This window comes from Aegilops tauschii, chromosome 5 (assembly GCF_002575655.3).
Source record: "Aegilops tauschii subsp. strangulata cultivar AL8/78 chromosome 5, Aet v6.0, whole genome shotgun sequence".
In the NCBI taxonomy this organism is placed as follows: domain Eukaryota; kingdom Viridiplantae; phylum Streptophyta; class Magnoliopsida; order Poales; family Poaceae; genus Aegilops; species Aegilops tauschii.
This window is the reverse complement of record NC_053039.3, coordinates 451,426,177-451,436,643: the sequence shown is the minus strand read 5'-3', so window position 1 is coordinate 451,436,643 and position 10,467 is coordinate 451,426,177. Positions and strand designations below refer to the sequence as shown.

The 10,467-nt window shown below is 44.2% G+C and overlaps 2 long non-coding RNA genes across 3 annotated transcripts; one reads left to right on the top strand and one right to left on the bottom strand.

Moving 5' to 3' along the window:
- Positions 1–4,282: 4,282 nt before the first annotated feature.
- Positions 4,283–4,915, top strand: LOC141022129 (uncharacterized). The gene is made up of 2 exons (XR_012183039.1): positions 4,283–4,383; positions 4,460–4,915. It is a non-coding gene; the product is annotated as an uncharacterized lncRNA (long non-coding RNA).
- LOC120965274 (uncharacterized) lies at positions 4,771–9,530 on the bottom strand. Of its 2 annotated transcripts, XR_012183038.1 has the most exons (8): positions 8,922–9,530; positions 8,642–8,781; positions 7,804–8,508; positions 6,488–6,644; positions 6,020–6,121; positions 5,562–5,935; positions 5,151–5,350; positions 4,840–4,908 (listed from the first exon to the last, which is right to left on the bottom strand). It is a non-coding gene; the product is annotated as an uncharacterized lncRNA (long non-coding RNA). The 2 variants fall into 2 exon arrangements; XR_012183037.1 differs by lacking the exon at positions 5,151–5,350 and having other exon boundaries at positions 4,771–4,908; positions 8,922–9,526.
- Positions 9,531–10,467: the final 937 nt, after the last annotated feature.

Sequence of the window (10,467 nt, the reverse complement as noted above, 5' to 3'; positions counted from 1 at the left end):
GCTAGAATTGTATTAACCGGAAACATGATACATGTGTGAATACATAGACAAACAGAGTGTCACTAGTATGCCTCTACTTGACTAGCTCGTTGATCAAAGATGGTTATGTTTCCTAGCCATAGACATGAGTTGTCATTTGATTAACGGGATCACATCATTAGGAGAATGATGTGATTGACTTGACCCATTTCGTTAGCTTAGCACTCGATCGTTTAGTATGTTGCTATTGCTTTCTTCATGACTTATACATGTTCCTATGACTATGAGATTATGCAACTCCCGTTTACCGGAGGAACACTTTGTGTGCTACCAAACGCCACAACATAACTGGGTGATTATAAAGGTGCTCTACAGGTGTCTCCAAAGGTACTTGTTGGGTTGGCGTATTTCGAGATTAGGATTTGTCACTCCGATTGTCGGAGAGGTATCTCTGGGCCCTCTCGGTAATGCACATCACTTAAGCCTTGCAAGCATTGCAACTAATGAGTTAGTTGAGGGATGATGTATTACGGAACGAGTAAAGAGACTTGCCGGTAACGAGATTGAACTAGGTATTGAGATACCGACGATCGAATCTCAGGCAAGTAACATACCGATGACAAAGGGAACAACATATGTGTTATGCGGTCTGACCGATAAAGATCTTCGTAGAATATGTGGGAGCCAATATGAGCATCCAGGTTCCGCTATTGGTTATTTACCGGAGACGTGTGTCGGTCATGTCTACATAGTTCTCGAAACCGTAGGGTCCGCACGCTTAACGTTTCGACGACAGTTATATTATGAGTTTATATGTTTTGATGTACCTAAGGTTATTCGGAGTCCCGGATGTGATCACGGACATGACGAGGAGTCTCGAAATGGTCGAGACATGAAGAATGATATATTGGATGACTATATTCGGACACCGGAATGGTTCCGGGGGTTATCGGATATATACCGGAGTACCGGGGGGTTACCAGAACCCCCCCCCCCCCCCCCGGAGGCTATTGGGCCTCATGGGCCCAATTGGTGGAAGAGGAGAGGCGGCCAAGGGGCAGCCGCGCGCCCCTCCCCCCCCCCCCCCCCCAAGTCCGAATTGGACAAGGAGGGGGCGGCGCCCCCCCCCCCCTTTCCTTTCCCCCTCTCTCCTTCCCTCTCCTCTCCTAGTCCAACAAGGAAGGGAGGGAGTGCTACTCCCGGTGGGAGTAGGACTCCTCCTGGCCGGCCGCACCTCCCCCCTTGCTCCTTTATATACGGGGGCAGGGGGCACCCCATAGACACAACAATCGATCTCTTGATCTCTTAGCCGTGTGCGGTGCCCCCCTCCACCATAATCCACCTCGATAATATCGTAGCGGTGGTTAGGCGAAGCCCTGCGTCGGTAGAACATCATCATCGTCACCACGCCGTCGTGCTGACGGAACTCTCCCTCAAAGCTCGGCTGGATCAGAGTTCGAGGGACGTCATCGAGCTGAACGTGTGCTGAACTCGGAGGTGCCGTGCGTTCGGTACTTGATCGGTCAGATTGTGAAGACGTATGACTACATCAACCGCGTTGTGCTAACGCTTCCGCTTTCGGTCTATGAGGGTACATGGACAACACTCTCCCCTCTCGTTGCTATGCATCACCATGATCCTGTGTGTGCGTAGGAATTTTTTAAAATTACTACGTTCCCCAACACCTCAAGCTCCCAGAGACAAGTCGCATCCACCAAGTCTTCTATGTCTTCCTACTCCGTGAAACACTGCCACCTTCATCCATGGTCAAACCAGTCCTGCCAGCGCAACTACCTGCTAACATACTACCTCCAGTTCCGGAGCAAGTATTGAAATGCCATATTTTCTGTTGCGGCAACATCGACATTGCTCGTCAAGTGGTCTTTGCAGTCAACATTGTTGGCATCTTGGGAAGATTACTTTGAGCTTCGTTCAAGGGGGAAGGGATGTCACGTCCACTACTTCCATCTCTACAACTCCAGAAGGTTCGGCCCGTGCCAAGAGGAAACATCGACCCAATCACCGATACGACCCAGTGACCTGTGCGACGTGAAGACGTAGCCTCGACGTGACCTTCTGGTTGACGTATGTTGGTGTCAAATAGGGGCAACCACGCTTGGAGCAAGGCGCAAATGGGGTGGCCCACTATATATAGCAAGCTCACTTGAGCGGGGTTTTTTCTTCTGTTTTTCTCTTTTGTTTTTAATTTGAATATTTTAGAACATGCCTGTTGGATATTGTTTTACGGATCTAATATATATTAAACCTATTAAAAAATTAAGAAATGATTTAAAATGTTCAATGGGTATTAAGAAAAGTTTGCCTTCCATTTAAAAAGTTATTGTGTATAAAACAGTTCACCATATATTTTGAAAAATTCATCATCCATTAAAAAAAGAGTTCAACGCATATTAAAATAAAACATCAATGTATATTAAAAAATAACATTGTATATAGAAGTTCAATGTATATTTATAAAAATCATCATAATGAAAAAAATGGTCAACGCATATTTCGAAAAGGTTAAAGAAGTTCAGCATGCATTAAAAAAGGCTAAACATATATAAAAAATTATTCAATGTGAATGAAAAAATTCACTGTGTATTAAAAATATACTGACCAAGCCTTTAAAAAAGAAAAGATAAATAGGAAAAGGAAACATGGAAAAATAAAATAAAAGACAAAAAACGAAGAGAAAAGGAACAGAAACAAAAACAAAACCACTGAAAACCGGACACACAGTGAAAAAGTCACACAAAACCGCAAAATAAAATCAGTAAAACGACTGGGAAGCTGACATAATGCCAACTTGGGTTGCGGCCCAGCAGCGAGCGAACGACCGCAGGCGTCGGCGTCAACTAGGAGGAACTAGTATAATGCCCGTGCGTTGCCACGGGCCAAAATAATTATATATAGAGAGATAGTATCATCCAAATAAACTGTAATTCATCATGTGGATGTTGCATGCGACTTATAGTTGTATTGCTATAAATTTCAGTCCTTCTAATACATATTTTCTGGTCCCATATATAAACACACTGCATGAGTTCAGCGTGTATAAAAAAGACGGTGACATAAAATTCTGCAATTAACAAAAATGCACTTCGCTTGAAGTGTATGTATCTCGATGAGTTTTTTTTACTCTCTCAACATATTAGGGAAATGAAGATGTTCTCCCCCACGCAGCCAACAACCCCCCCCCCCCACCCACCGTGGTGTCGGCATAGATGCAGATGTCCTCCTTCGGCTTGGATTGTTTCAACCAGCTCACGTCCCTCCCGCGCTAGTGTATGGGGAGGCGCGGGAGCAATGCGTCATGTAAAGTTTGATGTACTCGGTGGAGGGCCGGCTAGAGGATGAGGTGCTGACCGTGACACGAGAGGTGGGCATCTCTAAGCCGTCCAAGATGCGGTGCGTTGTCGGTGTGCCTCATGTGCTCGCCGGCAGCAGTGGCGTGCTTGGCTCCCGCATTGGCTTTGGGAAGACTCTTGTTCAGTTGCTCCCTCTAGTTTAGATACTTGGACTGACTCGGGCATTCAGAATCAAATGGTGATAGTGTGGGGCCTATGTTTGATCAGATGGTGGATGTTGTCATATTTCTCGAGGAATCCACCAAGAAGGTTGCGACCTCATCGTCCTAGTAGATATCCTATTCACAGGCGAGTTTGTTCCCTTTACAAACCAATTCTTTCTCACAGGTAATGGCAGATCAGTGATTGTTTTCTGTTTAGTTCTTTGCCTTGTTGGTGAAGGAAGTGAAAACAATATGATCATACAGGGAAAAATCTTCTTCAATGTGGATCTTCTAGAAGATTTTGATATACATATTGGTCAATACATGTATATACAAGTACAGAACCCACTCCATCTTCAGCTATAATATAATGTAACTGCAGTTCGACACTTCTGTTAGAGATGTATGATATGACTACTGCACCTTTGTGGTTTGCGCACTTTTTTTGTTGTTTAATTTGCAAGACCTATGTCGAATTCCTCAAGAATTTAGCTTAGTCTGTTTGCCAATATGATCTATATAGTCGGCTGCATGTGCCTTGCCAATGTTCGTGTAGTTATACTTGTCATGTGATTAATTTATGCAGTTATTACCTGATACCATTTTTTACTCTTGATCGACTTATCCAATTCACTGATCAATTGGTTAGATAGAGAGATGGTTATTTTGCCCATTAATTGCTTAAATAAAGACTAAACCCACAAGTTCACCCTTGAAGTTGAAAGTTATAGTTGAATGCCGTGTGTTGCCACATATTTTTTTAGAAATAAATTCATTGATCAAATATCGTAGTAATTCACAACGTATATGTGGCATACAGTTTTTGACTATATACTGAGAATATGATATGATAAGTATCGTCTAGGAGCCCATGCTCACTGTCTTCACTGGTCTGATGTCCATCATCACTTCTCCTCTGCTCTGATGTCCATACACGACGATGGAGGTCTTGTATCCATGCTCTAGGTTCTGACCACATGAGCATAACGGTGAACTCTCATTTATGTTGCCCCCTTCGACATTCTCCCTCGTGCTCTCTTGCCCTGCCATGTCTAGCACCGCCTGCCCGCTCACCAACATATCTAACAATTCCTCAAAAGTTCAAGGATGACACAAAATTTAAAACATATGGTGATAACAAATTTAGCCCACGGATTGGAAGGAAGAAATGGTTTCCCCCCATGACATGCTGTCCAACTAACCTAGCTCAGAAATGTGGAGAATAGGTCCAAGATGTCCCAGTGCAGTTTGCTATTGAGAATTGAGATCCTTTCCTTCAACAATCCAAATCAGTCTCTATAAGAATAATTAGAGAAATGCTACTGATGACCCATCTACACAATTGGAAGTGTTCTTTCCTGCTCCTAAACCATGAACCTGAGAGTTATAATTTGCTTTGTGTTCATTCCTTGGTCCTGCATGGAACCAAACATTACTCATAATCAGCTCAAAATAACATTACCCACAATGCTTTTTTACGCAACTAAAAGAAACATTCAAAGAAAAGTCCGAACAACTTCACTTTAATGAAACAAATTCAGTCAAAAAATTGTTCTCGCTGGCGATCACATCAATATAAAATAGAAAGTATCTTTCAATTTTTAAGTTGTAAGGTGCAGCATCTTTTGTCGTCTACTTTGATGCCCAATCTGCATACCTTCTTGAAGAAAACTGAATAAATTGTCTAGTCCACACCCTATATCAGCTTCATCGCGCATAGTTGAATAATGCAGTAGAACAGTTGTACTAATGCCAAAAAAATGCAGGGTTCAATTGTCAGAAATCTCCCTAATGACATGTTATTTATTGTTGTCGTTGCACACACTGAATCTTGTTATTCCACCTGCAGCTAGATGCCTAGATGAACAAATACATATCAGATTTGATTATATAAGGGATTAATAAGAGGACATCACTAAAATGTGAAAAAATGAAGGTAATATTAGCGTATTTTACCAGAAAATATCATTGTGCAAATTAGCAAACACCTTCCGTGCATAGTAGCTAGAGAGGTGAAAATAATTGAACTGTAACATCATGACATATTGGAGATAAGAACTCAGTTAACCTTTTATGTGGCATCAGCTTCGCATCAGATCAATTCCATGGATAAAAATCAACTTGTTCGTAACGTGGTACTACCCTCTTAGGCTCTCATGCTCTTTCTCTTGCAGATGCACGTGATCCCAAATTCAGAGGACGACAGTAAAGGCTTGATCATATACCGTGGCTGCCGTTCTGATCTGAGTGCGGCAACTACAGTCATCGTGGTGATTCTGCCTTCAAGCATAGCCACGGCGGTCATAACCAGCGGAGGCGGTTCCAGCACCGTCGCACCGGAGTCAAGATTACCTAGCATGCATGTCACACGCATGGCCCACGGACGCTATGTAGCTACCCGCACCGAAATCACACGAAACCCAACATAACATGACACACACCCTGCAAGAACCGAGGAATCTAGTGAAGAATCGGCAAATATTAATATATTATAACCTAAGAAGAAACATAACATTTCGAGCTAACCTGAGATATCAAAGGCCCCGGAGGTCGATGGGACAACGCGGTCGTGTCCGTCTCCTCGTCGTGGCCAACCTGATTCAGCAGATGAATACAGACCAGCGTTGGCTGCACCAATAAAAGTTTGTATAAACAGGATAATCATAGATCTAATACAACATCAAGGTTCAGGTTTCATGATTGCATTCAGTACATGAATTCTAGATGTGTTATGACTTATGGCTAATGTGTCATTGTACAGTCGAAATTACTCGAATGAAATATAAGAAATCAGTTGGTCTTTCACAAACACGATTTTGAGTCAACATTATGTCCACTTTTACAACAGATGGCAAGTCATATCCTAGTTTAAATTGAAGGGTTTCATTAGAACTGAGAGCTTCTTCTAGGATACTTCAGAAGATTTTTCTACTTTTATTTGCATCCAGATAATCGAAAGGTATGGTGACAAGACAACATATTAATTTGGCATACCTTTGGAGAGCAGCTATTGACCTTTCCCTTGAATGCAGAGAATTGCTTAATTTGAAGACCAAAGCGAAGCGGGCTGCTAGAATAACACCTGCCCAAAAATTAGATGCCCAAAGAGAATCCAGGTACACATTGAGGAATGGCATATCCAACGCATCCGCTGCAAGAAGAAGAGTTCAAGATACATACATACATACATACATACATACATATATATATATATATATATATATATATATATATATATATATATATATATATATATATATATATATATATATATATATTTCAGATTCCAGACTGATCTTGCTGTATTTATTTTGCTTGTTAGCCAATAAAGAAAGACAGAAGCAAACATGCCCGGTTCCTCTTAAAATAAGCTAATAAGGAGAAACATGAACCTTAGGTTAGTGTTCAGGCTTAGGTATCATACATTGGCAACTAACAAAATATGATGTTCCCTTTGGTTGGATACATTTTCTTCCTGCCTAGATTGAGTCAAAATTAGATGATGCATACATTCAGAGTAAAGTACATGTACACATCCAGTGGCACAGGCAAATAAAATAAAGAGCCACCTCTCCAAATCATAGCCTGAATGCCTGATACAATCAAGATCTTCATCGGTCTTCTTCTCAGGCTACATGTAAATCTTCTCTAGTAGTCCTATGAGCATAAAAAACTGCTCGAATCTACAAAATTGAGGAGCAATTCGGTAAAGAGACAACCACCTTTACAATGACAGTTTATAATACTATAAGTCAATAAGCGTCCAAGGCAAGTTGTGTGATTTCCAAGCCTTCAGAAATGTAACTGTGTTCTACGTGTACAGAAAAAATTCTCTCATGAGGTTGTACCATATAACATAAATTTTCAGTCACTTGGTTCAGTTACTCAGAGATGGTGTTCTCATTTCCGGTTTCTAGTGGAGACAGAAGAAACAACTTTCTTAGGTTCTCCAAGTAGTATGATTGGTACCAGGCTCTTGTAGGTTCAGCGATGGATGGTTGAAAAAATGCAAACAACACACTCAAGTGATTGTTAGAAAAAACAAGCAACACAAATAGAAGTTCCCTCGGTTAGCAATATATAGTGTACCGCTTAAAAAGAAACTTCGATCATTAACTGAATTTTGTCTATGCTTCAGTTTTAGAAGACTAATTGGTGTTAGGCATTTGAGAAGCTTACCCCAACTGATGCACAGGATTTACAACTATAAGAAGAGATGGTAATACAAATATTCATTCTACTCTAATGCAGAAAAGAACAATAAAATTGGAACATAAGAAGAAAGATAAAATGAGCACCTACTGACTCACCTGTATGCTATGGATCTTCCACCTCACAGACTCTGTTGACCTTCTTAGTGCACGGCAACGACGCTGCTTCTTCTGCTGCATCCGGTCTTGGGCTCCATGACCTCATAAACCACTGATTACTCCACCACTGGCTTCCCTGCTAGCCTTTAAAACCAACATCTTCCACATTGCGCCAAAGAGGAGCAGAAAACACAGACTGGAAAATTACATATGTATATAGCAGAGGCAAACATATATTCTGCATATATTTTCGAACTCGAGTTTGGGCTCTCAGGGGTATTCTTCCTTCATCCCGACCCACCAGGCTCTCAGTTGCTCTTTTACAAGTAAATACTACATGTTTCGATACAACATTCGGTTTAACCTATTTGGGTTACATATCAACAATATAAGGCAAGACTAAAATGGGAAGCATATTTTAGTACACTGGGAAAGCGTAATATATGAGGAAGTATGGCAAATCATCTTACATTCCGAGGTAAACAATGAACTATATCCACGGCTTCCTGATTGTTCAAGTGCTCCCATAGTTCATCTGATGCAAATATAACAAACTAATATTCTGCACAGTCTATGTTCTTCAATGGATGGTTCGGGACAAAGAATTGGATTATGGAAGGGCCTTGGAATATGGAACCAGGCCAGAAGGGGCTCATGGTTAAATTCCGAACTTTTTAGGTAGGTGTGGCCAATCATTCTGGAAACCTGAATACAAAGAAAAAAACAGAGCACGAGTAGTTATTATGTGAGATATGTGAGAAGACATCGATCTTGGGACTTTGTACAAATGGTATGCTCTTGGCATCGTTAATCCATGAAATGGGGCGCAAATTGAAACCTTTATCAAATAAACTCCTGGCCCAGGTTTACGCAAACTCCTGGCCCGGTCTTGCGGCGCCTTGGACCTCCTGACCCTGAGGCAAGTGAGGTCTGAATTGGTCCTCCAGCCGTCATACACAAAAGCTATGCGGAAATCATCTGTACACATGTGGTCCGACACATGAATGAATCTCCGCGAATGAGACGAGCAGGTTAACCCTAAAATCAAATTCTTCGCCCAAAAAATCAATTTGACAAATCCAGCGATGGTAGCAGAGGGGGAGGGCTGGGCATCTTACTCGTGGATGTTGGTCTCAATGACCTGGCAGACGAAGAGGGAGATCATGGAGGTCTTGCCGGCCCGTGACTGGGCCTGGGCGATGACGCCGTGGACGGTGATGATTGGGATGACGGCGCGCTGCTGGATGGATACGCCCTTGACGACGGCTGGATCTGGAGGGGAGGTGACGACGCACTGCTGGATGGATATGCCCTCGACGACGGCCGGATCTGGAGGGGAGGTGACGGCGCGTGCAGAGGCCACGCCCGTCGTGGTGCTGGTGGAGACTACCGGGCGGCGGTGTCATAGGAGTGGCGGCGCATGGAGAGATGCAGCCGGCAAGGGCGTCCATGGCGTGGGGTGGTGCTATATCTCGTGGAGGAGACGGAGTCAGGGAGAGATGCGATGAATAGGAGGGGTTGGCCCCGAGGAGAGATGACCCGACGCGTTCGGTCGGGAGCCTGGCAGCGTGAGTTGATCCCTGCATCATCGCCGCCGTTTGGAGAGGGGGCGTGGCCGCAGCCGACACATTCATCGGCCACGGCGAGGCAGACGAGCCCGGCGACGGGATTTGATTCGGTGGGCGGCTGCGTCCTAGAGAGGGAGACGAGAGCGGGTTAGGGATAGGGCAGATGGGTCACTCGGGGTTTTTTTTTGTGCGCGTGCGTGGGAAAGGATGATGTAAAAAAAAACAAGGTGAAAGAGTGTGGTGGAAGAGGAGGACGAAAAAAAACCGGACGAAAATAAACCCGGAACGGAAACTACCAACTGAGACATTAGGAGTAGAGATTACTAGCCTCCAGCCCTCGACTACTTATTCACGGCGGGGATTGCAGAGAGAGGCGTGGGTTCCTGCAGTATCCCCTCTTCCTCTCTCTCCCTCGCTACTCTGTCTTCCTCCTTAAATCTTCCTCTGCACTTGATTCCAATCTCAAATTCCTGAGAGATATCCAGTGGTAGAGGCCAGCGAGGGACCATAGCAGAATGCGGCGAGCTTTTTTTCTGGCCTCAGCTGCTGCTGCGGGCTTGGGGACGCAGGCGCAGCAGACGCCGTGGCTCCTTCTGCTGCTGGGGGTGGTGGCCATATCGGTCACGGCCCTCCTCTCGGCAACAGGCCGGAGAAGAAGAAGGCCAGCAGGGCACCGCGGGCGGCGGCGACCACTGCAAGTTCGTCGTCGACCACATCAGCCGACGGTAATACCGCCCTCTTTCTTGCTGCGGCAGCTGTAGCTTCATCTAGCGGAGGCGGTGCGGTGGTGCTTGCTGCGGCGGAGGGGGCGGTAGCAGTGACGGTGGAGGCTGTGGTGGTTGCTAGCTAGAGGAGCTGCAGCGCAGGAAGCAGGCATGGCTTGAGCCGGAATCCGGAGCTGCTACGGGACTCTCTATAGTATGGATCCCTCCCTGCAGTTACTACTTAGTAGTCGATCACTAGATTTGGGTCTATTAGCTTGATGATGTATTGCAAGAAACATTTGGTACTGCTATGTACGGGATTGCGAGCTTGATCTCTCAATCATGGCTCCGCAAGAGCTAGCTTGGTTGCAGAGCATGTATGCATGTTACTA